At 37.9% G+C, this 27076-nt stretch overlaps 1 protein-coding gene across 4 annotated transcripts in view; it reads left to right on the top strand.

Moving 5' to 3' along the window:
* Positions 1–2066: 2066 nt before the first annotated feature.
* Positions 2067–27076, top strand: part of RABGAP1L (RAB GTPase activating protein 1 like) — a 758983-nt gene continuing 733973 nt past the window's right edge. For 2 of the 4 annotated variants that reach the window (XM_027611226.2, XM_027611228.2), the window contains exon 1: positions 2068–2221. The gene's annotated coding sequence lies outside the window, so the exon portion shown is untranslated. Of the gene's footprint in view, positions 2222–2672; positions 2859–27076 lie in introns of all 4 variants that reach the window. The other 2 variants (XM_027611227.2, XM_035722282.1) reach the window with 2 other exon arrangements.

The raw sequence follows: 27076 nt of genomic DNA, 5'->3' as shown, positions 1-27076 counted from the left end.
GATCTTCTGGTTTTAATTTTTAACTTTGGCTAATTTGTTTAAGCACCACACAGGCCAAACAAAACATGTTTGTGGGTTAGATCTGAACCTAGGCCACCAGTTTCTGTCATGTTATGAGCCATGCTAGAATATTTTATACCCTCCTCCAAAGTGAGAGCTTTTAGTCCTTTGAAGGATTAGGGCTGCTAGCATATGCTTATTGCAAAGGAAGTCATTGTGGGAAGAGAAGTGAGCAGCATGCATTATATGAACAATGCTTTGTTATTATTAACTCTTCAGCATGTACTTAGAATTGTTTTCCTGAGGATGAGGATAAGTTTGTATGGAATCACCTTCACTGTCTCTTATCTAGGTTCTCTTGTGACTCAGTCCTCTCTTATCTAGGTTCTCTTGTGACATCTCTTATCTAAGTTCTATTGTAAAGGACAGTTCAGTTTTACACAATGACCCCTGGTGATTAGAGGTATAACATGTGGCCAGGGGACAGAGTTTGCCCTTTTTGTCAAAAAGCTTCTCTCCAGTTAGAAGATACCAGAAGGTAGAAACTTACGTCTTTTTCATCTACTGATTTCCTCATGAGGCCCAGTGTAACTTTACTAGTACTTTATTTAGTAGAGACTCAGTACTTACTTGTCAGCTTATTATGAATAGGTACTTATTGGTGTACTATTAATAGATACAGATGATTTCAGTTATTCCAACCCTAATTTTATTAAATATGAAAATTCTGGCATTTATTGAGTCAGGCCCAGAGGTAGGTAGGCTCTTGGAATACAGAGGTTAGAGGACCTTCAGGGAAGGAGCCCAGAAGATAGGGAAAACGCAAGATCGTTCAACACTCTTGATGTCCTAGCATCTCTAATCATTTAAGTCAGGAAAAAGAAAAAAAGAGTGAGAGGGCCTTTTGGACAAATGTATTTCTCAGGGTAGTTTTTGGATCTAGTTGAGGAAATGAGTGCAGGGGAATTGAAGTGGAGAAGGGAGAATTTTAAACTAAAGAATTCATTCTAGAGCTTAAATCATTGGACATACACTAAACTCTTGCTGCACTACATTCATTCATACAATTACATTTATGGAGTACTTTCTAGGAGTCACCACTATACTAGGTGTTGTGGAAGATATAAAAATGAATGAAGCAGGTCCTCAAGGATTCTCTAGAGGGATAAAATTTTGCACAGATTTACCTAGATAGGGTTCAATATATTCGGTGCCTCAAACCTATAGAAACAAAGTGCTATAGAAATTAGAAAAATTTACAGGTCATTTCTGGCTGCAAGATCTACGAAGGAGGATACCGATAGTTCAAGGATCAGTAATACAGTACTTGTAAAGGAAAAAAGAGTTGGTTTATTTTATCTCTACTAATTTGTACTCCCAAATTTACTATCCCAAAGGACAGAATGATTTGAGTTTTCCTAATATAAATACATAGCAGGTGTTTTCACTCTTCAATCTCCCGAGTCCCACAGAACGAACCAGCAAGGGAGCGCTTGACAAGCATACGACACCTTGAAAGAGGCACATAAGAGTAAGTGGCGAGAAAAGTTAGTATTCTTTAAGATGACTTCCTTGGGGATTGCTGGGCATTAAGAGTGAAAATATGTAAACCAGTTTATGAGCAGGAACACAATCTCCCCAAACTTAGAATTATCTAAGAACTCTCTAACAGCTGGGCAGGCCCGTCCGCCCACCCCGCCCGGGGCTCGGGGACGCCCCTCAGCAAGCCCGAACTCGCTGGCCCCACGGGCTCGGTTACCCCTCCGGAAGGTTCTGAGGGACGGCGACCGTCTCCCGCCTTTTCCCGGGGCCCCCACTCTGAGAACCCGAGTTCTGTCAGGGCTTCACTGCCCCGCCGCCAGCCCCCGGCCCCCCATCCTCACCACTGCCAGGCGGGGACATGTACGCGCGTGCGCGCCGCCCCCGAGGGCAGAGAATGCGCCTCCGCCCTCAGGAGCGCGCACGCCGCGCCGAGGGGCCCGGACGCGCGCGCTCCCGACCCGCCTCCTCCTCGGCCCGCCCCCTCCCTCGCCTCTTCCTGCCGGGCGGTCCTTCTCTGCCCCCCCCTTTCTCCACTCCCTCCGCCTTGCTCCCTCCGCCCTCCCAGGGCTCTGGCGGCCGCGGAGTGAACGGGACGGGCCCGGCCGCAGAGCGCGGGGCGGCGGGTGGGACGCGGCGCCCGGCAGAGTTGTTCCGGCCCTGTCTGCGGAGACGTGAGGAGGTGAGGCGAGGGCGGCCTCCTAGGGACCCTCGGGCGGTCGGGCGCCTAGGAGCCGCGGGCCGGGCCGGGGGTGTTGGCGCCGGGTCTGAGCCGGGGGAGGGTCGATGTCGGGGCCGGGCCGAGGACTGGATGCGAGAGCACCACCGGGAGGAGGGCACGGATGTTTCGGGACTGTCGGTCGCTTCCTGGACCCCACGGCTCTGCCTGCTGGTCGTTCTTCCTGGCCCGGGCGGGCGGGCGGAGTCGGGGCGCCCCTCACCTGGGGGCGGGGTGGGGACTTGGGTGCTCGCTCCCAGCTGTGCCCTCCTGACATTGCCGCCGCCTCCGCCGCTGCGCCTTGCTTGTTGCCGGGCTCGCAGTCTCAGCAGCCCTGCGTCCGGGGGGCGTGTGGTTAGGGTATTTTTTTTTTTTTTTTTTTTTTTTTTTTTTTTTTTTTTTTACCCACACTCAGGCTTCTGTTCGTGACCGCGTCTCGCCCTCGCGCTCCCCCTGCCTCCTCCCGGCACTTTGCTCCGCTCCTGCTGTTGATGCTTGTGGTTTTGCAGTTTGGGATGGGCTGCGTCCTGGGCAGATCTCTACCTGCAAGGAATGCCCCGCTTCGGAGTTGACCGCCTGGCCACGAAAATCCTCTGTCCAGGTGTGGGTGCTCAGTGTCCTGATTACTGAGTCAAAGTTTCTGAGCCTGGGCTAGTACTTTGCACTGGTCGCCAACGGTGCAGGGCTGGGCAGTGCGTCAGCATGTGGAAAGGGGCCACCGGCCAGCGGAAGGTGGCTGGATGCTAGGGGACTGGACTGACAGGGTTTGTTTCTGATCCCAGGGCAGTGTGTCCAGGTACTTGTGTATTCTCCGTGTACCTCTCAAGATTATCTTAGAAAATGTACCGAACTGTAGGTGGTCACTTGTAGAGTTGAAGGTTTCCTGCAAGTGAGGAGAAACGCTAACCTCATTACCCTAATTAATGGTAAAGAGAACTTTTGCTTGAGAGATTTCAGCGCTGACTGGAAACTGATTTCAAGGCCTGCATTTTTGGTACTGGAAGATTTAGGGATTTTTAATACTTTAAAATTTCTTGTACTTGGTGGGAGGTAGGTAGTTGCTTGTTGCAGTTCTGAAAACACAATTTCATGAAAACTGACTTTTCTTATAATAGTGTTTATATTTAGCTTCTGTAGGACTTCTGTAGAATATCCAGTACTATGATGTCAGAAAATAGAAAAATGAAGTTTGCTTGTGGTCAAATTGGAAGTGGATTTTGTTCTTGGAAAATATTGGTCCACAAGCTGCTAGAGCTGCTAGAGCTGGAAAACTGGCCTATGATTCATTATCTCAGTAGAGTCCCATAGGAAACTGACAATGAAATTGCAAGGAAGAAAGACCAGATAAATTTCATCCATTTGTATGTATGTATTTATTTATTTTAAAAGATCTTATTTATTTATTATTTGACAGAGACACAGTGAGAGAGGGAACAGAAGCAGGGGGAGTGGGAGAGGGAGAACCAGGCTTCCCGCGGAGCAGGGAGCCGGATGCGGGGCTCGATGCCAGGGCTCTGGGACCATGACCTGAGCCCAAGGCAGACACTTAAGGACTTAGCCACCCAGGCGCCCCTCATCCATTTGTATTTAAATGTTCATCAGGTGGTGAGTTACTTGAGACTCTTGAGAGACTGGTGTCTATATTAAATCAGTTCAAAATGTGCTCTGATATGATGTATTAATAAGTCATCTGGGGAGAAGTGGATGTAGTTGGGCAGTGCTTATATGTGAACATATTATATAGCCTACACTCTATTTTAGAAAGCTGGAAACAAGGTAGTAGATCCCAGTACTATTGGGACATATGGTGAATACACCACCCAGCATAAAAAGGTGTGAACAATACATGTATGAAGTTTTGTTTTTGTTTTTGGCCTGTTATTTGATAGGAACTTTTATATATTATAGTTTTGGTATTCTGAGAATTTTTGTTCCTTTGCTAATGTTTCATGATTCAGATAATTTTCTTTTCACCCTAGTACTTATTGTGCTGTTTTTCTTTGACAGAATTTTATAAGGCTTACAAAAGTTTTCATGTTTACTCACCAGTGTAAAATTTGTGACTTCTAAGAAGTTGTAATTAAAATTTTTTCCTTTGCTGTAACCCAGATTTCAACTTGTTCAATTACTGTATATTTGAATTCAGATGATACAGCATTAAAACTAAAAGTCCTTTTATCCGTTCTTAATGGAGTAGTTAAAAGGAGTTCTGTTGTGCCAAAAAAAATATGAGTGGGAGATAGCCAAACTTCAAGAGATGAACTTTGAAGAGGGTAGTAGCTAAGTAGCAAAAATTTCTTGCATTGAGGGTGTAGAACTGGGTCTGCATTCCATCCTACCATTGTCTTGAAGAGGTGTAGGGATGATTATGGCTTGAAAGAGGGTGTTTAGAAAATAGATACTGTAGTCTATAGGATTCTCAGGCACAGAGCTTTTTTTTTCTCTGTCTCACAAGTTTTAATGAGTTGCTACTTGTAGGTAGCTCTTGCCTTGTATAAATGGCTCAGCCACTGCGTCTGAGGATGACCAGGAGCACAAGGCTATACAAGCCTCTGGTACTGCAAAGATAGCTCAGGAACTTCTTATGGAGATAGTCTTATGACATTTGCCACCACTAACAGTAGAGGCAGAGAAAGTACAGACTTGAGTCTGAGTTATGGTAAAACCTACTCACAATTTAGAGGAGAGGTTTAATGTTGTGAACATGGAAGAAGACATTGCTTGACTTGACTCATGGCTTTTCAGAGTGGTAAATAATTTTCACTTTATGGTTAGTATTTGAAATTGGCTAAATAAGTATGTGAACCTCAGTGGACCCCTAATTAGGAAGAGTTAATGGAATTTAGCAGAACTTGTATCTCAACATTTACCTTTTCATATTTCATTTATTTTCCATATTGTACTCATTCAGCAGCTAAGATGCCAAAATTGTTTGAGTATAGCAAGTTTGTGCTCATGCTGACTCCTTTTTGTCATCTTTTGGTGCTTTTTGGTGTAATTTTTGGGGATTTTCATTGGAAACTTCTAGGCATATGCTTAGTTGATCTGGAGTTAGATTTGGGCTACGATTATTAGTTTGAAGTTCTGAGTCTTGTTTTCTAAATAGCTTTAAAAATAGAAAACACAATTTTTTATAAATACTCATGAAAAATCTGGTTACAGACTGTGTTGTTGTGATAGACATAGAACAGCCAAAAATATATTCAAGAAACTTCCCCTCTCCTTACCCAGTTTAGTAAGCTTAAATAAGAAGTAAGAAAGGTTTTTTTTTTCCCCAATAAAAGCCCGATTTTCCCAGAATATCAAGTCTGACAACTGTTGGCTATGCTGTTTTTTTTTTCCTTGCTTATTCTAAATTCAACAAGTACATGTCTCTAGTCCATGGCAGAAACTTAATTCTAGTAGGGAATTCTCAGTAATGGAGATCTTGTTTGGGGATGCAGGCTTGTGCTGGAGAAATTGGCTGGGAAACATCAGATATAGAAATTTACTTTTTTACAGCACTGGTTTTCTCTGTACCTGAGTTCTCAGTGGAGTGGGGGCATGGGCACAAATGTCACAGTTACTTGGATTTTTTTTCATGCTGTACATTTCCTCTTCCTCTCCCCTTCTCCCCCCAACCCTTTGCTAAGTAAGCCACTGCTACTAGTAGGATGTGTTATGTCCTTCAGGTATGTGGGACTGAACAAAGGCTGAGAACTTTGGCCATTTTCTGATACTTCCTAAGCCAAATTTCCACTCCCTGTAAGTTGCCCTCTGGTGATATTAATAGGCATCTCTGTAACGCTCATTTTTGAAGAGAAATAAATTGTGGTAAAGAAATTACATATGTAACCAAGAATAAGATTTATTGCATTGTGTAGGACACATGAAACAGACTAGGAGATTGTTTAGCTGAACATTTATTAAACTGTTTTGACTGTGACTTATAGTAAGAAACACATTTTATACCTTGATTCAATCCCCTCTCCTCCCACACTCATGTGCCTGCCCGCAAAGTTGAAAGAAAAGTTTGGCAAAACAATACTTTTCTTTTCAGGACCTTGCTGGAACTGGCTCACCATACTGCCTTGCAGAAGCAGTGTGCCTTTCTCTTCCCACCTAGCTCCATGTTCAGTGACATCATGCTGATAACTTGAAGTTGTCTATGGCGTGAGAGTATTTACACAAGGGAAATCAGCAAGTGGTATAGTTTAGGGCTTTTTTCTTCCCTTTGTATAGCCAATTGTTGAACATTTCAGCACACTACTGCCTATAGTACACATTGATATTTCTATTCCACTTCATTTCATTAAAAAAAAAAGCTGGGTTTTGACCCCCAAATTGATTTTTATAGCCAGCTAATGATAGATAACAGCCTACAGTTAAAAACTGGTTTGGTCCACCCTCTTCACTTTGCAGATGAACATTCTAAAAGGTTGAAGTTCAAGGTGATATAGCTAGTTATTAACAAAGGCAGGTCTCCAGAATCCTAATAATCTGGAGTTGTTTCTAGTAGACTTCTCTCCTAACTAAAGCTTTACATGTAGCTCAGTTGAGGTGCTTAATATGTGCCAGACATTGTATTAAGCAGTTTGAATAGAGTTGAACAAGGCATGGATTTTGACCCGAAGGCCTTTATGTTTACGTGGGGATCAAATATGGAAACAAAGATACTATATGGCAGAAAGTAAGTGTGGTAAAGAAATAAAGATAAGGCACTCTGAGAGTTTAGAGAGAGGAGGGAGCAATTTCTTTTAGTTGTAAGGATAAGGGAAGAGGTGACATTTAAAACCGTGCTTTGACGAATAGGTGGGATTTGGACATGTGGAAATAGGACAAATAGTATGTAAAGAAAGGCCTTTCTGAGCCTAGGGCCAGGGTCATCAAAGGCATAGAGGGAACGGGCTAAGCAAGAAAGAGTTAGCACTAGGTGGTGAAGAGCCTTGAATGCCAGTTTTCCCTTCTGCTTTTCAGTTTATCTTTCATTTTTGACTCTGGCGTCATCTAGTACTTCTTAACATTTTTTTTTAAAGATTTTATTTATTTATTTGGCAGAGAGAGACACAGCGAGAGAGGGAACACAAGCAGGGGGAGAGGGAGAGGGAGAAACAGGCTTCCCGTGGAGCAGGACCCTGGGATCATGACCTGAGCTGAAGGCAGACGCCTAACGACTGAGCCACCCAGGCGCCCCAGTACTTTTTAACCTTAAAGAAGTTTTGTATGCTATGTTCTTGATTAGAGTATGACCCAGAGAGTACTTGAATATCCTAAGTGTAAAAGCTGAAGGGAAAAATTATTAGTATTAAGGAAGCAACCTCAAGTTTACCAATCCTAAAACTGTTGGGAAGTAAGAGAAAATATTTTCTTTGTAAGGAGATACCATTATTTTTTGTTTGCCAAATAGACAGCATCAAATTGGTTGTAGTAGAGGAGGAAGCAGTTTTGAAAGTATTTTCAAAGTGCTTTCTAAAATGTGATTTCTAAATGACTGGATCTTAATTTTTGGAGGCAGATCTAGTTTGGCAGAAAGGCAGTCTTTACAGATCCATGGCTGAGCCTCCTAGCTTTCAGAATTTAGGGCAGCAAGGCAGGGTATTTCATACCACAGCCAGATGTGAGGGATTGATAGATTATATTTCTACTCAAAGAAGTTCCTTGAATTTAAGCGCTTATGTATTTGACAGCCTGTATGACTGAGGATGTTTTGAAGTCCTAGATGGAGCTTCCCTTGTTCCACAGGTGAATTGGGTGGCTAGAAATGAAGATTAGTGACAGTAAGGTGTGTCTGTTAATCAAATTGGTGGTAGTTCTCAAGGTTTTCTGTTTTCTGATGATTTCACACTTAGTGCTTCTAATTAAAATGGTGCACAGTTAATTTGAAGAAGCTTTACTTCTTTTTGACCTCCCAGTTCTGTAAAGGTAAAAGCCCTTTTAGAGTGTTGCCCAGGTAACAACACATACAGAGACTGTTAGAAGCGTGTGGAAAATTTTGGTAATCTTGGTGATGAAGTCGCTGTAGTAAATAACTGCTTGGTTGGTAAAAGCTGGGCTACTTTTGGGTGGTTGACAGAGAATTTTTGGGATGAGCTTTTGTTCTAAAGTAAATAACGAATTATGTCGTTGCCATACTGTGTTCCTCATTTATTTAAGCTTCTGATGTATAAAGTATGTCATCCTATCATTTTAGAAGGTTTCGGCAGTTTCATATGAACTGCTCCACAGGATAGCATGCCCCAAATAGTGTGATAAGGGTTCAGATGCAGCATGCCTCAGATACCTCACACCATTTGAATGGAGTAGCTAATCATGTCGGCACAGGGTGTTGTTTTTTTTGTTTTTTGTTTTTTGTTTTGTTTTCTGTTTTGTCTTTTGTGAGAAGTGTTAGGTTTCCCAAATAGAGCTTATTAAAATCCTTCCAAATTTTCTACCATCATTTTTTGTGGTACAAACTGTGATATTGATGCTTTAATTTTTGTATTTTCTACAGATATACACATATACATAAATGAGTATTATGTACGTATACACATGCACACCACCCACACTAGTTGTTGACATTTGTGGTGAAAATACAATCTCCCCGGCAAATGATTAAGAACAAGCGGTCAGACTCTTTGAAGGTTATCATGTGAAATAGTGACAGATATGAAAGTAATGCAAATCCCCAAAGGGATTTTTTTTTGTGTGTGAAATTTCCAGGAAAGGAGCACATTTAAAAGGGCAAGTGTAGGATATATTCATGTACTAGTGAAGGATTTCTCAACTTTTCCCCTACCCCACATATACACCCATATTCTGCCCTCATTATCAGCAGTAAGCAAAATTGCCAGACTTCAAAATCAGACTTCCACCACAGGGGATGCAAATAACAAATACTATTTTTAGAAAGAATAGAAACCTGTGGTTTTTCACTGTTGCAAGCTTGAGACAGAACACTAATTTTTGATAAGCCATATAGAATATTTATTCTGTACTTCAAGATGTATTCGTCATTTTGAGGCTCTCTGCTAAGAGCATTGTACAAATGCAAATGGTTCTTACAGTGGTTATCCGGAATTTTCTTGAGTAGTCTCTCTGGAGTAATTTATCTTGGTATGACATTTTGAATAGATTATATTTTAGTTTAGTGAAAAGTCAACCACTGAAGGGAGCCTGTACATATACTGGCAGACAATATGGTTTCTTAGGTTGTTTTTATAGTAATTTTGTTACTTTAGCATCTGAGGCCATCAGATCTCATTCATTTACTATTTCCGCAAAGCTCTTCCCTCATGAACTGTATTCTTTCATTTTATTATTATTTTTTATTTATTTTTGTATTTTTTCATTTTAAATCTTGTCTCATATTTGCTGTACTGTTAAGGATCATGTTTGGACTAATGTTTTCATTTGCCATTTTCCTAGTCTTTGTGGAAAGATGAACTACTGCCTATCAAGTTTGGTACTGAATTGTAATTCAGTTAATGTCTTCTTTCCTCCATTTTTCCCTTAATATTCTAGAATATTATTATTATTCAAATCCTAGGACCACTGGTTTACCTATACAAGCGAACCTATAAAATTTTTATGCATGAGTTATGTAACTTAATTTTTCACAAGTGAGTCTAGGTCTCTAAGTTTTTTTTTTTAATTCTGAAATGCATTTTATATTTCTTGTCAGCATTGTCAATAGTTTTGATAGGTGAAAGAGGTTTCTCCTGTTATAGTTGTTTTCACAAACAGTAAAATAGCAGTCTCTACCATTTGAAGATATCAGATAAAGTTTTTAAAAGTTAATTTAGTAATAGGTTAGAGAAACCAGTTTAGCAGTTAATGTGGTACTTCCCATTTTACATATAAATTTCATTGTTTGCATGCTAATCATAGTGGAACTTTATTATAGTCCACTGAGGAGAATTTACTTTTTAAAATAGAGGGCTTTAGCAATTTTTGTACTTTGGAGGATTTTATTTGGAAGAGGGTAATAGTAGATTTAAAAAACTGTGGTTGGGCTGGGGGATGGGGATGGACAAAAATAGTCATTAAGCTGCAAATAACTAAAAACACTTTCTGGTTTTGTGGAAGACAAGGTAGGTAGAACACAGGACCTTAATTCTTGATCCAGTGCTGCTGTGAAATTCAGAGAGGAAAAGTGATTTACCAAAAAAGTGATTTCTTTTTTGCATAATAATAATGAACTAACATTAATTGTTTAGTGGATTAGTTATATGAGATACTGCACATTGTCTCCTTAATCTTGACAATAACTATATGGGGTAGGAGCTATTATACTATCATTCCCAGTTTGTGGAGGAGGAAATGGCTCAGAATCATCCAACTCATAAGAGGCAGGTCTCCTTTGCTCCTAAATCAGCTTCATAGTGACTCTCAACTACTACTCTCTATTGATGATTCTTTAAATGGGGTGATGATACTTATCTTGCCTATTTCATAGGGTGGTTATGAGACTTAAGAAAACTAAGGTTTACAGAAGAACACCTGTAAATGTTCCTGGTGTTTTCATTTTACTGGATAATTTTTGAGGAGCCAAAGAAATCTTGGAAATAGATAAGCACCTATATTACTTTGTAGTTACTAAAATAAGTTGAACAAAGACTACTATTTGCATAGTGGAAGACCTATTTTGTGTGGGTCCAGAGGGTCAGTGAGTGAAAGAGGAAAGAAGAAATGTAGGGGTGCATTGAATAACTAGTGGATTGGATGATCTCTAGCAAAGTGAATTCTTTCTGCAACGAGGAGGAGTATTAGTATAACATGAGGTAACTTCTAAGACCCTTGCGACATCAGGAATATATGAGTCCGGTAATGGGTGACTTTTCTTCTAACACCTTGAAGTAGCTGGATACAGCCAAGATAATTTTTATTTTTCTTGGATCATCAACAAATACTATTCTTTAAATGTCAATTCTTTGCACTTAGGTTGAACAGAAATATATAGTTGCCTGGGAAAAATACAGTTATGTATTTTTGCTTTTCTCCCCCCAACATAAAAAGATGTTTTTCATGGGGTGGTGGGTAAAAAAGGTTTAATAGTATGTTGTCACATGCTTGTACTTAATAATTTTCATATGACTTTCCCTTAAATTTAGATGTCCTGAGTGTATATTTGCAGAAGAAAGTTAATATCATTATGGGTATGAAAGGTCGTTTTTAATTGTATGGAGTGTTATGGCTTTATGGCCGTAAATTCAGTTTCATTCTCTGTCATTGTTTTATTCAAGAAGCGTTTATTTATAAGGCAGAGTATAGGTTCTGTGCTCGAGAAGCACAGGTAAGAGACTGTTAAGGACTGGTAATCATACTGGAGAAACATATGTACAGTGGAGTTTAGCAAAGATGGGGAAGGATAGAATGTGTCGTATAGGAAAGCTTCAGAGAGTTATGTAACCTGGTCTGGGGTTTCAGGTAAGGCTGCCTGAAATATCTGAGTTGAGGTGAAAGAAGGCAGGAGAGACATTTTAACTAGAGGTATGAAAATCTGAAATTGTAACTCTTTACCTTCAGAGACCCAGTGTAGGCAGCTCCTCATCTTTCTGAATCATTGTAAAATCCCCAAAGTAGATGTCATTTTTATAAGTTTTTTTTTTAAAGGTTTAGCTGACTTTTATTTTTTTTTATAGATTTTATTTATTTATTTGAGAGAGAGAGAGAGAATGAGAGATAGAGAGCACGAGAGGGAAGAGGGTCAGAGAGAGAAACAGACTCCCTGCTGAGCAAGGAGCCCGACGTGGGACTCGATCCCGGGACTCCAGGATCATGACCTGAGCCGAAGGCAGTTGCTTAACCAACTGAGCCACCCAGGCGCCCTATAAGTAGTTTTTTATAAATAAAGCTTTTTGGCTCTCACTGATAACTTATTTTAAATATGGTGCTTGTGGTTCCTAAGGTAGCAGATTAGGAGGAATAATTTAGAAGAGGTGAGATGCTGTCATATACATACATACTGATAACAGGATAGTGAGATTGCTGAGATGATAGCAGTGAAGAATAGGAAAAACTATAAAAAAACCCAAATCTAAAAACCATAGATGGCATAAAGAAAACAGCCTTACATAACTTAATTAGCTTTAAGGTATCAAATATATTTCTAATAGTATAGAATAATAATGAAAATTTGTCAGATTCTCTCTTACCAAGAAAGGGTTAAGTATATGGTCTGTGTAGTACATTTATGAGGGCATTAAAGTATTTATCTTAGAAAGTTTTTTATATGGAATACAACAGAGTGTTGAACAGTGTGGTTTTGAGCTGCATAGGTCCACTTATCCGTGGATTTTTTTTTTTTTTGGATAAATACAATATGGCACTGTAATGTATTTTCTCTTCCTTATGATTTTAATAACATTTTCTTTAGCTTTATTGTAAGAATACAGTATATAATGCATATAACATATCAAATATATGTTATTTGATTGTTTGTTACCAGCAACATAACAATCGTTGGCTTCCAGTCAACATCTGGCTGTTTTTTTTTTTTTTTTTTCATTTTAACAGCTTTTATTTAAAATCGCCAATTGTTTCTTCCTTAGTAGTATTATTGTTTGTTTGTTTTTTTTAACAATCAGTCATTCATAGGTAAATTTTTGGGGAGTCAAAAGTTATATGTGAATTTTCGACTGCAAGGGGGTCGGTGCCCCTAACCCCTGCATTGTTCAAAGACCAACTGTAGAATGAAAACCAGAGGGTAAACTCTTATTTCAGTTATCAAATTGCTTATCCAGAATGATTGATTTCCAAAGGGCTTTGAATAACCATAGATTTAATTTTCTTCTTATATATGACACACATAGACCTGCAGATTTTACAAAATACTAGACATAGTTCAGCAAGGTATTTGCTATGTAACATTGGTTAGAAATTATTTGCTCATATAATGTATCAGAGTTAGGGTCCTTGACCATTTGGGTACCAGGTATTTTTAAAGAGTGTGGACTAGATTGCCTTTCTGTTCTGGATGGCTCATAGTTGTGGTCTTAGCATAGACATCATCATCTTGAAAGCCTTCACTGAAACTGTAGACTCTCTCATATGTGCTTTCAGAGCATTGTGTTTTCCTCCCTGTTGTGATACTAAAAGATTGTATTTTAAATTACCTGTTTCTGCGTTAGACTACAGTATAGGCTTTTAAAGAGCAAAAACTGTTTTGTTTAGGGCTCTGAAATTCGTCTACCTTAGCTTTGGATCTTGGCTCTCTGTGTCATTGGGGAAGTCTATCTGTAAAATAGGGATAATAGTATTTACTGCATAGGTTTTTTTTTTTTTTTTAAGATTTTATTTTTATTTTGGAGATAGAGCACAACTGGAGTGAGGAGCAGAGGGAGAGGGGATAAGCAGATGCCACACTGAGTGCAGAGCCCCACACAGGGCTTGATCTCACGATCCTGACATGACCTGAGCTGAAATCAAGAGTCAGTCATTTAACCAACTGAGTCACTCAGGTGCCTCTAGGGTTCTTGTCTTGAATAAGGTAAGGAATGTAGAGGAAGCATAGCTATGTTCCTGGCACATAGTTAAATTCTCATAAATATTGTCTCCTTTCTCCTTTCTTCTTGTATTGGGCACTTAGTAGGATTTTCAGTAATACTTTTTAAGTGAATTTGTAAACTACGTTAGAGCCGAATTGGATCTATCATTAATCTTATTAATGAAAATCTCTTAAAATGAAAAATAACTACTACATAAAAATACAATCTTTGAGCTAGATGGCAGCAAATTATTTAGTTTCCAAATTGGATTACCAACCAGAAAAACTTTTCCTCGCCCTTGTCAAACTTGTAATTGTTATGATGGCAGTGGGTTTAAAGTAAGTGGAAAAGATTGTAGAATTTCTTTTCTAGGCCTTGCTGCTTTCTGACCTTGTTCACTTAATGTTGGTGGTTATGCTTCGTATGGCCATCATCTTGACCTTTTTATGATGGGATTGTTATTGATCTATTTCTTGGGGAGTAAAGAATCCTGAATCTGACAGACTTATTACCTGTGTGACCTTGGATAAGTAACTTTACTTCTGGGTTTATGTATCTGTAAAATGAAAGTAATAATAGCTCATGACCTCATGAAATTTAAGAAATAAGATAGGTGCTTGGTGTATAGAAGGTGCTCTATACAGGTAGGTATTCTTGGCCCTATTAACCAAACCAGAATCCTCAGTATTCCTTGCTTTTAGTAACTTTATTTTTTTTTAAAAGATTTTATTCATTTATTTGAGAGAGAGAGAGTGTGATGGAGTGAGACCAAGTAAGAGCGAGTGACCATGAGCAGGAGGAGGGGGAGGGATGGAGGGTGAGGGAGAAGCAGACTCCCTGTTGAGCAAGGAGCCCAACCTGGGGCTTGATCCCAGGACCCTGGGATCATGACCTGAGCCAAAAGCAGATGCTTAACCGACTGAGCCACCCAGGCGCCCCTTTAGTAACTTTAATTGACAGCAGCAGACCAAAAAATAGGGAGAGGGAAGGAGGGGTGCTTGGCTGGCTTAATTGGTAGAGCATGCAACTCTTGATATCATGGTCATGAGTTTGAGCCTATGTTGGGCATAGAGATAATTTAAAAAAAATTTTTTTTTAATAGGGGGAGGGAGAATTGGATTACCTGGGGAATGATGGCAGAAATTTTACGCCAGTGCTCTTGACCTCAAACAGGAGACATGGATGGGGAGGGCCTGTGGCTTTATATGAAGATTTATGGGTGGAACCAGATTGATCAGATGTGGCATAACATTTATATTCTGGCTTAAAACCTCATAAACCAGCTGAGTGTTTTTTTTTTTTTGTTTTATTTTTATTCTTAGTTACTAAAATGCTTAGGATACTACTTACTTGGTTAGAGAGTTATTTTTCATTGAGCTGAGTCCAATTTATTCAAGGCTTATGGACTGTTGAATTGTTCCTTTGTGATAATGTGTTAAGACATTCTAGAAATGAGAAATGATGTATTTTTTTCCCCCCTCTATATCTCTACTGTTCACATGGTGCTGTGCTATGGGGGAATGTATAGAAGTAGGAGGCATAAACCATTTCTTTCAGGAACTTGACTGTAGTGGGAAAGTAATATATACATGTATTAAAAATAACTCATTTTTATTTTATTTTATTTTTTAAAGATTGTATTTATTTGAGAGAGAGAGAGAGTGACAGAGAGAATGAGCAGTGAGAGTGGCAGAGGGAGAAGGTGAAGCAGACTCCTCACTGAGCAGGGAGCTCATCAGTGGGGCTCCATCCCAGGACACTGGGATCGTGACCTGAGCCGGAGGCAGACGTTTAACCAAATGAGCCATCCACGTGCCCCAGTAACTGATTTTTAAAAAGAGCAGAATTATTGGCTGAAACAAACATCTTACTCTCTGAGCCCAATATCCCTAGTATCATTTAAGATACATAGTTTTGCTGGAAAAAAGTCCTAGGCTGTTGTATATGCTGGTGTCAAAAATTAATAGAAAAGTTGGAAATGGAAGTGTGTTTACTTTGTTATCTTCAAATGTGATCATTGAAATATCTAAGTGAATTTAAATCATCATGATTTAGATATTTTCTATGATAGTATTTTATCTTGATATATCTATCACTTGGGAAAAATCATGTTTGTCCATATTTATTATTAAATCTTTTTGTAATATCTTTTATACTTAAATGGTACATGTTTTTATTAAAAAAAACATTGTCAACCCCCTTCCCTTACCCTTTACCCCTTTACGAATACTTGAATATAAGAGCATCTCTAATCAGAATGTTCTCTCCTTCTGTTTTCCTGTTCCTGTCTTCTTGTTTTACTTCTGGGTTTATGTATCTGTAAAATGAAAGTAATTTTCATTTAAAAATGAAATGAGATCAATCAGATCTCAGCTTTTTTCATTTTTTCCAAGCCTTTCCCAAACAACCCAACCTGAAGTGGTACCCTGTTCTAGTCTTGTTCTCCCACGTTGCCCTGTGTAGTTGAATTCAAAATACTTATCCCTGTCATAGAAGTTTCCTTCTTTCCCTCCCTCTTTCCTTCCTTATTTACTCTTTTCTTCCCATCCCCTAGTAGCATGTAAGCTTTTTGAGAGCAAGGACTTCACTGTTTTTTCACTTAAAAAAAAATTATTTATTTATTTTAGAGGGGAAGGGGCAGAGGGAGAGAATCCCGAAGCAGACTCCCCACTGAGCCCAGAGCTCAATGCAGAGCTTGGTCTCATAACCCTGAGATCAGGACCTGAGCTGAAATTAAGAATTGGCCACTCAACCGTCTGAGCCACCCCGGTGCCCGTTTTTTCACTTTTGGTATCTAGAGCTTTGAATAAAGCACTCAAAATTTGGTTGATTGCAGAATGAAGCAGATATTCTTGCTCTTAACTAGCTTTAAGACTTTCTTGAAAGTTATTTCACTTCATTTTGCCTTGATTTTTTCCTTTGCAAAGTGGGTGGGGTCTGGAGAGGAAAGAGATTAAATTAGGTTACCTCAAAAATCCCTGCCATTTAAAGGCCTGCTGTTAGCTTGTTGTGAGCTTTGAGGTCTGTTCTAATGGCATTGATGAATTTGTGCTGACTTACTTAATTACTTTCTTACTCTGTCTTCTGTTGAAACCAGTAGTGCGTATTTATATTTGCAAGAACTACTGACAGCGTTGGAGAGTAAACTCTGATTGCAAAATCAGGTTTCTTGGTGTATCTGGATTATTAAAGAGAGTGGATCTGCAACATGATTTCTGTGTCCATGATCAAATTAATTAAGATAAGTTTCTTATCCAAGTACTAGGTTGAACAGAAATGGTATTTAAATCAGGAGACTTGAGTCAACTCAACTTCTTAATTATTTTTAATCATGAGAATTTAAATGAAACTTGAGATAATATATGTATATAAAATGAGAGTATATAAAAATGTAGTAATTTCTGGAAGATGATGAGGATTGAAGAAATAAACTATAGTTTTTCATTTGGTTCATGTGACTAGAACTTTAGACATTTGGCACTTTCATTCTTCGCTTGGGAAAGCTTTATTATAAAGAACAAAACTATTTTTTGAAATAGGTAAAGGAAATGATCAGATAGTTGATAGCAGAGGAGATATAAGCAATTGGTAGAAGAATGTTAGATCTTATCAGTAACCAAAGAAAGGCTTATTAAAGCAAAATGAAATACTATTTTATACCTATTTCAGTTTTTTTTTGAAAATACTAATAACATAAGGCTGGTTAGATTTTAGTAAAGTGGGCATATCAAATATTGCTAGTAGTTTGTAATTTGCCAATATGTATCTAGAATTGTTAGACTGCTCACAACCTTTTAATAAACCTTCAATTTAATAATTTCATTACTGAGAGTATTCTAAAGAAATAACTACAGAGAAAAAGGGAAAAGATAGAAAAGCAGGTGTATGTGTTAGCATAATGAAATGCCTATACATTTAAGGAAGGGTGAATATAACATTTAAAGTATATAAGAAAAAGAGGAATGCACTAAAATGCTAATTGTGTTAGCATGGTGGGATTATAGAATTTTTTTCCCTAAATTTAAGTAACCTCTATATTGAAAAAATTAAAATTAAAGTCAGGTTTTGCTTGCTGTGATAATTTTGTTAGTATAACTAGGGTTGCCAGATCTAGGAAGTAAAATTATACATGATGTTTGGGACATATTTATACTAAAAACTATTGTTTATCTGAAATTTAAATTGGGTGTCCTGTGTTTTATTTGACAACCCAAGTGTAACATATTTTGGTGATAGTTGAATATTATGGAGAAATGTTGGGACCCTGTGCTTCCCAAATATTTCTAAGTATTGTTTTTAATTCAGGTAACTTTTTTTTAAAACCAGGATTATTTAGCTGGGAGAATTACTCTTATGGGCTAGTTTTATTTTAGGATTAGCTTTTGAGTGATGCTTGAAGGAAATATGCTTCAATATTTGGCAAGAGTAATTTAAAAATCTTATTTAACAAAAATATGATAATATTGGATGTTGCCTGTTTACCTTAGGTAGAATGAGTTTGGAGACGAGTAAGGCTGGAATCAGGAAGGCAGTTTAGAAAACTATTACAGTAATCCAGGTAAGGGAATTGGTTGGAAGTAGTGAAGTTGGAGAGGAATAAACAGATTTAAGAAGTTCTTGTGAGGTAAAATCAATAGGACTTTGTGACATGTTAGATTTAGGGGTGAGAGATCTCTTTATCAAGAGGGATTAAAGGAGGAACACAGTTTTGGGGAAAGAAAATATGAGTTCAAGGTTTGATATCTATGAAGTAAATATTGTAGATGTCTGTAGGCAATTTGACATATGGTTATAAAACTTGAGAGATGTTTGGGTTTGAAAAGTGCTAATTGAGATTAAGTAGAAGAGAAGAGGCCCAGAACAGAATTCTGAGGAACTCCCTTTTAGAGATGGAAGAGGAATTTGTTTCAAAAAAAAAAAATTACACATTTATATATATTTTCTTCTGTTTATTTGTATTTCTGTTTATTACATCTTTCCTCTATTAGATTGTAAACCCCATTAGACAGGACCATGTCTCTTTTGTTCACCTCCATGTTTACAGTACTTAGTACATAGTATGCACTCAAATATTTGTTGAAGGTATAATTATAGTTTTGTGTATTTTTGTATTCCTTTTGTTACTCATTTTAATGTCTTTTAATTGTGGGCATTCATTTTGGGAATCTTTGTTCTATTGTACAATCAATTATTCTCTTTAAATTTTTTTTTAAAGATTTTATTTATTTGGGAGAGAGAGTGAGAGAGAGAGAGCACGTGAGAGGGGGGAGGGTCAGAGAAGCATACTCCCTGCTGAGTGGGGAGCCTGATGCAGGGCTCCATCCTGGGACTCCAGGATCATGACCTGAGCCAAAGGCAGACTCTTAACCAAGTGAGACACCCAGGCACCCCTCAGTTCTCTTTAAATCAGTTTCATATAGATATGTTTTTAACTTTTCATTATGGAAAATTTCAAATTTATAAGAAAGTAAATAGTTTACTTAGTATCCACATAACCATCTACATTTAACAGTTTTTATGTTTGTTATCTTCATGTCTTTTTTTGATATAGCACAGCAAATTACAGAAATTTATTTTATCCCTAAATATTTATTTATTTATTTTAAGGGGCGAGGGGCAGAGGGAGAGAATCTTAAGCAGGCTCCATGCCCAGCGTGGAGCCTGACACGGGGCTTGATCTCACAACCCTGAGATCATGACCTGAGCTGAAATCAAGAGTCGGACACTTCACGGACAGGGCCACCCAGGCGCCTCTATCCGTAAATATTTAAATGCATCTTTAAAAAATAAGAACATTTTCTTACATAACCATAACACATTCTCACATTCTCATACCTAACAATTTCTTAGTATTGTAAAAAACCTAGCCCATATCAAAATTTTGCTACTTGTACCTGAAGTGATAATCAAGGACTATGCAGTTGCATTTAGTAACACATCTCCCCACTTGTTCCTTTTTCTTCACATGACTGTCTGGACATCTAGACTGTTGTCCTGTAAAATGGTCCACATTTTGAATTTGTCTGGCTTATTTCATTGTTTTCTGTTTTTTGTATTTCTTGTAAGCTAAAAGCTAGATTTATTTATTTACTTATTTTTAAAAGATTTTATTTATTTATTTGACAGAGAGACAGCGAGAGAGGGAACACAAGCAGGGGGAGTGGGAAAGGGAGAAGCAGGCTTCCCACCCACAGGGAGCCCGATGCGGGGCTCTATCCCAGGACCCTGAGATCATGACCTGAGCCCAAGGCAGTCGCTTAACTCACTGAGCCACCCAGGTGCCCCTAAAAGCTAGATGTAAAGGTTTGCTTAAATTAAAACATTTTGGAAAAACAAACTGAGGTTTCTGGAGGGGAGGAGGGTGGGGGGATGGGTTAGCCTGGTGATGGGTATTGAGGAGGGCACGTTCTGCATGGAGCACTGGGTGTTATGAACAAACAATGAATCATGGAACAGTACACCAAAACAAATTATGTAATATATGGTGATTAACATAACAATAAAAAATTAAAAAAAAACAAAAAACATTTTGGGCATCAGTATTTATAGTTGCTGCTTTGTAGATCATAATGCATTATATCTGGAGGCATATGTCTGATTGTCCTGGTTTTAGTGATGTTGAGATTAATCACTGGATAAAGTGGTGACAAAATCTAATCGTTCTGTTATAAAGTTTGTTTTTTACCTTATAACCAACAAGTTATTTGTGGTATAATATTTTTGAGTCTAGATATCATATGTTTTTTTTTCTGTTTTTAAGTAGACTGCATGCCCAACATGGGGCTTGAACTCATGACCCCAAGATCAAGAGTCGCACCTTCTTTTTTTTTATTTATCTTTTTTTTAAAGATTTTATTTATTTTTATTTGAGAGAGAATGAGAGATAGCACGAGAGGGAAGAGGGTCAGACGGAGAAGCAGACTCCCTGCTGAGCAGGGAGCCCGATGCGGGACTTGATCCCAGGACTCCAGGATCATGACCTGAGCCGAAGGCAGTCGCTTAACCAACTGAGCCACCCAGGCGCCCGAGAGTCGCACCTTCTGCTCACTGAGCTAGCTAGGCTCCTCTACCATATAGTCTTGATAATTGTTGTTTAGGGTGATGTGGTTGCCTGAATGCCACCATTGTTATGAATAGTGAACATTTGTCATTTTTCTCTTTTTAGCATTTGAACCCCTTTCTTGTATTTGACATATTCCCCCAATTTATGAGTCAGAGCCACCTTTTTACTAAAAGCTAAAAATGTTAGGTGCTTTATTCCCAATCCCCTTTTCATCTAGGGCATGGATACATACTTAGATTCCATCAGTCAAATACACCTATGTCCAAAATTAGAGGACCTCTTAGGGCTCATAGACTCCATTGAAATGTGATTTTAGAGAGAGGAGGGATCTGTTAGTGCTCTCTGCCATCCTTCTGTGTTTGTTGCTAGGGTCTGTGAAATGTGGAGAGATCTGGAGATGCATTATAATCCTTTTAAGTCTAACTTCAGAGTCTACCAGTTAGGGACTATTCAATAAGTAAATATTCCACTTGAAATGGAGAAAATTGTATGCACCTTGCTTTGAGAATGACAGAAGTAAGGTACTTTGGAAGGTAATTTTAAATTTTATTTCTTTTAGGTTTTACTTAAAATCATTTTTTCTATTTCAAGAAATGTAAAATTGTATCTTCAAATAGTTATTTCTTGACATTTTCTACTTTTATTTTAAAATCCTGGGTAGTGTATTGTAATACATTTAAAAGAAGGATAAGGTGAAAAGTGAATTTCTACTTCAACCCGTATATTGTTTGATGAACACACACATTAAAAAAAAGCTTATCATAGACAGTATATTTTAAATATCTTTCTGTGACAATTTTGTGGCAGCATAATACCATGGAACTTACTGAATTGTTTCCTTTTGTTAGATATTTAGATTGCCTCCTCCCGTTTACCCTGCACCCCAGTTGAAAACAATGCTAATATGTGTGCCTTTGTAATTGTATTTTCACATTTTTTTGGGTATTTAGCTGGGACAGATTTTTGTGGATGGATCATTATGTACATTTACTTTAAAATTTGGTTTAAAATTTAAAAAAAATTAGAGTTAAATGTTGACTAATAGCTCTTTTTGGACACTAATGTTCAAACTCACTTGGTAGAGGTGAAAGATGTTTCAATGAACAATGGAAGATGTTTATCAAATAGAATATTGTAAGTAGAAATTTCCAAGGAAATTCTCAGCATACTTGAGTTTCAGGTAGAAGGTGAAAATGCAGGGATTTTTTTTTTTGAAGATTTTATTTATTTATTTATTTAGAGAGAGTAAGCAGGGGAGGGGCGCAGAGGGAGGGGGAGAGAATCTCAAGCAGAATCTGCTCAGCATGGACCCTGACTTGGGGGCTTCATCCCACCATCCTGAGATCATGACCTGAGCCAAAATCAAGAGTTGGCTGCTCAACTGACTGAGCCACCCAGGTGCCCTACAAGGATTGTTAATCTCACAAAGTAATAGCTAGTCCTCACTTTTTCATTTTGATGAAAAATGAAGTGGAAAGAATTTTTGAAAGATTCTGGTGATATTTTGCTAAGCAGTTACATGATTTAAAATTGTTTTCTAGTGAGTAATATAATTATAGTCTTTTTGTTAAATATAGTCTGTTTTGATTTAAAAATAATGCACATTATAAACATTTAAATAGTTCAGAATGTATGTATCTTCTGCATAGATCCCGGTTCCCATTTCATCCTAACCTGTAAAGAACTAGTCAGCTCAGTTATTCAGAGGCTGATTTCCCAATTCGTCTTTATGATGTGCCTTTATTCTTCATTTTATTTGACTATTTTACTGTCCTACTAGAATGGACATACCAAGGGAAAGGGAGGAGAGAGTGATGATGTCTGGAAGATGATGGGTTAATTTAAAAAGTTGATTAAAGCAGGGAATCATGAAAAACCTAACACATATGCACCTTAAATATGTTAACTTGAAATCTATGTGTACCTTACCAAGCTTTTGATGTAGGACCAAGGCCTTCTGGCATTCTGTATCTTGATTTTTCTTGCACATGCCTCACCTGTAATGCTTTATTTTAGTTTTTTTTAGTGCACTTAGAATAAAACCTTAAATCTTTAACATGTGCTACAAATCCATGGTATCTGTCCCATTGCCAGTTTCTAAGAAATCTATTTTTTCTTTGGTTTTCTGTGATCAAGTTATTTCCGGCATTTCAATTTCCTCTTTTTTTTTTTTTTTAAGATTTTATTTTTAAGTAATCTCTACACCCATTGTGGGGCTTGAACGCACAACCCCGAGATCAAGAGTCGCATGCTCCATCGACTGAGCTGCCAGGTGCCTTGGCTTTTCGATTTCTGAAACTTGACGGAGGGCCTTTCCACATGCTATTCCCATAACCTGGAATGATCTTTTCCTCAAATCTTTGGATGGCGAATCTTACCTCAAATGCCCAAATTCAGAGAAGCATCCTTGATATTCCCTAATATTCTAGTCTAAAGTAGGATACCCCACCCCCTACTAATATCACCTTGTTTTGTTTCATTCTACTTGCCATATTTGAGAAGTGCGTATTTGTGTGTTTGTTGATTTTCTGCCTTCTTCACAAAACTGAAGGCTGCATGAAGAGGAGGTCCGTATCTGTTAGGTTTACTATGCCTGCTTAAAGCAGTGTCTGGCATATAATCTTAAGTATTTGTAGACCTAATTAATCAAATGTTTATTAATTGCATACAGTGTGTCAGACACTGTGGGGGCATTAACTGATAAAATGCCACCTAGTTACATTATTGGCAACCTGTAGTATATTTTTAAGTGGAAATGTGTACATTTAAGTATGCATCTATTCAGTAAAATATAGGACATTTAAATTTTTGAGATGATAATATTAGAACATGCAAATTTTATACTAAAATAAAGAGAGCCCTTTTTAGAATGTAGGAGAAAATGTTGCTTATCCTTTTAAAAATAGTTATTCATCCATTTTTCATTGACACTACCTTGAGAATTCTGATCATCTTATGGAAAGCTTTGAAAAGCTAGGAAGATCATAGGCACTATTAATAATTGTAGCTTTTTTTTTCCTAAAGTAATTAAGGTTTTCCTTGTGAGTCTGCATAAAGTAGAGATATGTGCCCTCTGGAGAACCAGATAGGTTTGAAGTGTAGAACTAGAAGGAGAGCATAGGTAATTAAAGCTAAACTAATATACTGTGATACTGATTTGTTATGTCTTAAGATCTTTCGCCCTTAATAAGATGTGTTAAGATAAACAGAATGGCAGGCGTCATTTGTAAAGGTTTTCCATTTTAATCACAGTTTTGTTTTTGCATGACCAGAAATTTTCTGATTTGAAAGGGTATACTTTATATAAAGAACTGTGTGCAGTTAGTCTTTCGCTTTTGTCTTTTTATTAAATCTTTGGAATGTGGTTTCCTGACTATGGGTGAATGAATGAGCTTTTCAAATCCCATTATAGTTGTAAAGTGGATCTGGATTTGGTATTTGTATGGGTTGTCTAATGTAATTAAAACATTAAAAAAATCTTTTTGTTGAAATGATCTTGCTAGAAAGAAATTACTGTTCTTTGAAATCTGTAAGTTTAACCCATTCATTCAATTCATTTAACAAGTGTGATATTGTCAGGTGGGGTACTGTGTTCCTGACACTTTCCTGGGAGCTGGAAATACAATGATGAATAAAGGGTACTTGCTGTCTTAGTGGAACTAGTTGTAATTGATGAGATAGACCCATAAATAATTATGTGGTATGATAAATGCTAGGGAAGGAATATAAATTAATGTAAAATTTTGTAGACGCATGGTAGAGGCAATGATTGACCCTTTTTGGAAGGGTTGGAGAAAGTTTCTAGGTTGTTAATCCAGACACTCCCAAATTTGTGTAAAATAGGGCTTTATAAACTACCCACATAACCCCAAAGGCAGAGGAGAGTAAGAATACCCCTTGGAAGTTCAGGTTGTACCTCAGGGTAGCTTGAAAATTTCTTAAATTCTCTGTTTTATCTTAAGAATTCATATAAATGTTGCATTTCTTCACATACTGATTATATAAATATAGAAATATTTTTTAAAAACTTTTATTTATTTGAGAGAGCGCATGTGAGAGTGCATGGAGGGGGGAGGAGGAGGGAGAAGCAGACTCCCTGCTAAGCAGGGAGCCCGATGTGGCGCTCAGTCCCAGGACCTTGAGATCATGACCTGAGCTGAAGGCAGCTGCTTAACTGACTGAACCACCTAGGCGCCCCTAAATATAGAAATATTTTAATTACTACCAGAAAAGAAACATTCACTGCTGGTCTATTAACTTTGAAATACTGGAAATGAAGAAACACTTTCAAATGAAGAAAGCTGATACTACATATCAGGTTTAGCATTCACCTTCATTTTCCTAGTGTATCCCCAGCATGTCTCAGTTTATACCTGGGGATACATGTATACCGGTTTGAGAAAAAACAGATTAGTCAATCAGATCATGGAACATTGCATTCTTCTTCTTCCTTTCCCCCCCACATTCCTGTTATGTTCTTTCTCCTTGGTTTTTACCTCTGGTTTAATGACTGCTCGGTATGCCATGATCAGCTTGCTTATTGCCCTGCTAGTTATCAGCCAGTGAATAGAGAACAATACTAGAAGATGCTTGGGGCGTAACCAGGGAAGTTTCTGGAATATAGAGAAAACCTGAGTCTGAAGCCTTCAGTACACAAGGAAACGATCAGATTTGGCTCCTCAAACCCTCAAGTAAGGGTTTAGGAAGGCTCCTATATTATTAAAGAGAAGGTGGGCCAGACTAATAAGGGTTGGGGTTAGAATGTGGGACTAAGCACACTGGTAGAGTCCAGTTTCTGAGCAGCAACAAAAAAGCTGGTGGTGTTAACTTAGGTTTTTTTCAAAGTGGTCAGACCAAATGGTGTGAAAATTTCGTGTATTGAAGTAAGTGCATGTTCAAAAATAGATTATCTCTGAAACCTTATGGTTAAACATGAAAAAGTTATCTTACCTGACTTATTTTACAAATAATAGCCATCCCTGTGGTTCACCTGATGTTGTTAGTATTAATGACAGTTGCTTGATCTCAAACCTATACTGCACATGTCTCTGACTGTACTGTGCATGCCAGTTGGAGGTTCAAGAGGGTCTAATGGAGTCACTTCTGCAGTTCTCCAGGTTCTTAACTAATTGAGAACAGAAACAGGGTGCCAAATGTGGGACAAAATGAAGTATTGAGCTTTATTACTGGAAAAGGTAGATTGGAAAATGTGGTGAGGATTCCAGTATTGCACTCTTCCTAGCAAGAAGTGAAAGCCCCCACATAGAAGTAGAACAGAAGAATCAGTTTTCTTTTCAATGCCATGAGTCATGACACTTGCTATAGCCACCATCCCCTTAGATGGAAACTTTGGGCAAGGAACTAGGCAGGCATGTTTTAAACCATTTAACCCAGTCCTCCCTCCCACCCCTCCATTGGGCTTGAGATGGGCCTCTGAACTGCCCTGTGGGCAGTCATTGTAGGAGACAGACCATTGCAAAGTGGTATTGATTTGGTTGCTTCAAATCTGACTCCATATTTAACTAGCTGTATTAGCTAGAACAAATTATTTAATCTTTTGAATGTAGTCCTTCGTTTGTAAGGTGGGAATGCAATTATAATGTTCAGTGATTGTTGTGAATATAAACAAAAAGATAAGTGAATGCCTGACACTGTTTGGTTCATAGTAAGCATTTAGTAAATAATAATAATAAAATAACTTATTTGTGAGTTATAGTGAGTTCTCAACCAACTAGACTTTGTTTAAATCTTAAAAATTACAACTTCCCCTTTAAACACTTAGTATGTTATACTTGTTACATTCCTAAATTATACTGTTAATAGAAAACATGTATCCTTTCAAATTAATATTGCTTCTTTGGGGTACTCATTTCCTGAGAGCAAAAGGCTATCATTGTTTTTATGCTGATGTGCTCTTATATTACAGACTTGACCATATGAATGTTACTCAGACCACAGTATAGGTTTTCATTTTCTTGTCGGGGTGAAATCTCAATAATGTTCTCTATATTTTGGGGGAAGGGAGCATATGGTCAACTGTCATTATTGAATACTTATTTCTCAAGTACCTTAAGTGTCATTTGAAGTAGCTTTAATTTATTTGAGCCAACATGTTAATATTTTGAAAAAGATGTGTTATTTATAATAGTATGTAACAGAAAGCATTGACTTGCCTTAGACTTTATATATGAATGCTCTGGACATAATTAATGTTTAGTATATATTTGTTGGCTGGTCTCTTGCTATACATTCATTTACTCAGATACATTAAGGGAGATCCGAAGGTATCTTGCTAAGATTTGAATATGT

This window comes from Zalophus californianus, chromosome 10 (assembly GCF_009762305.2).
Source record: "Zalophus californianus isolate mZalCal1 chromosome 10, mZalCal1.pri.v2, whole genome shotgun sequence".
Taxonomy (NCBI): domain Eukaryota; kingdom Metazoa; phylum Chordata; class Mammalia; order Carnivora; family Otariidae; genus Zalophus; species Zalophus californianus.
Note: the sequence above shows the minus strand (reverse complement) of the source record. Positions and strands in the feature narration are given on the sequence as shown.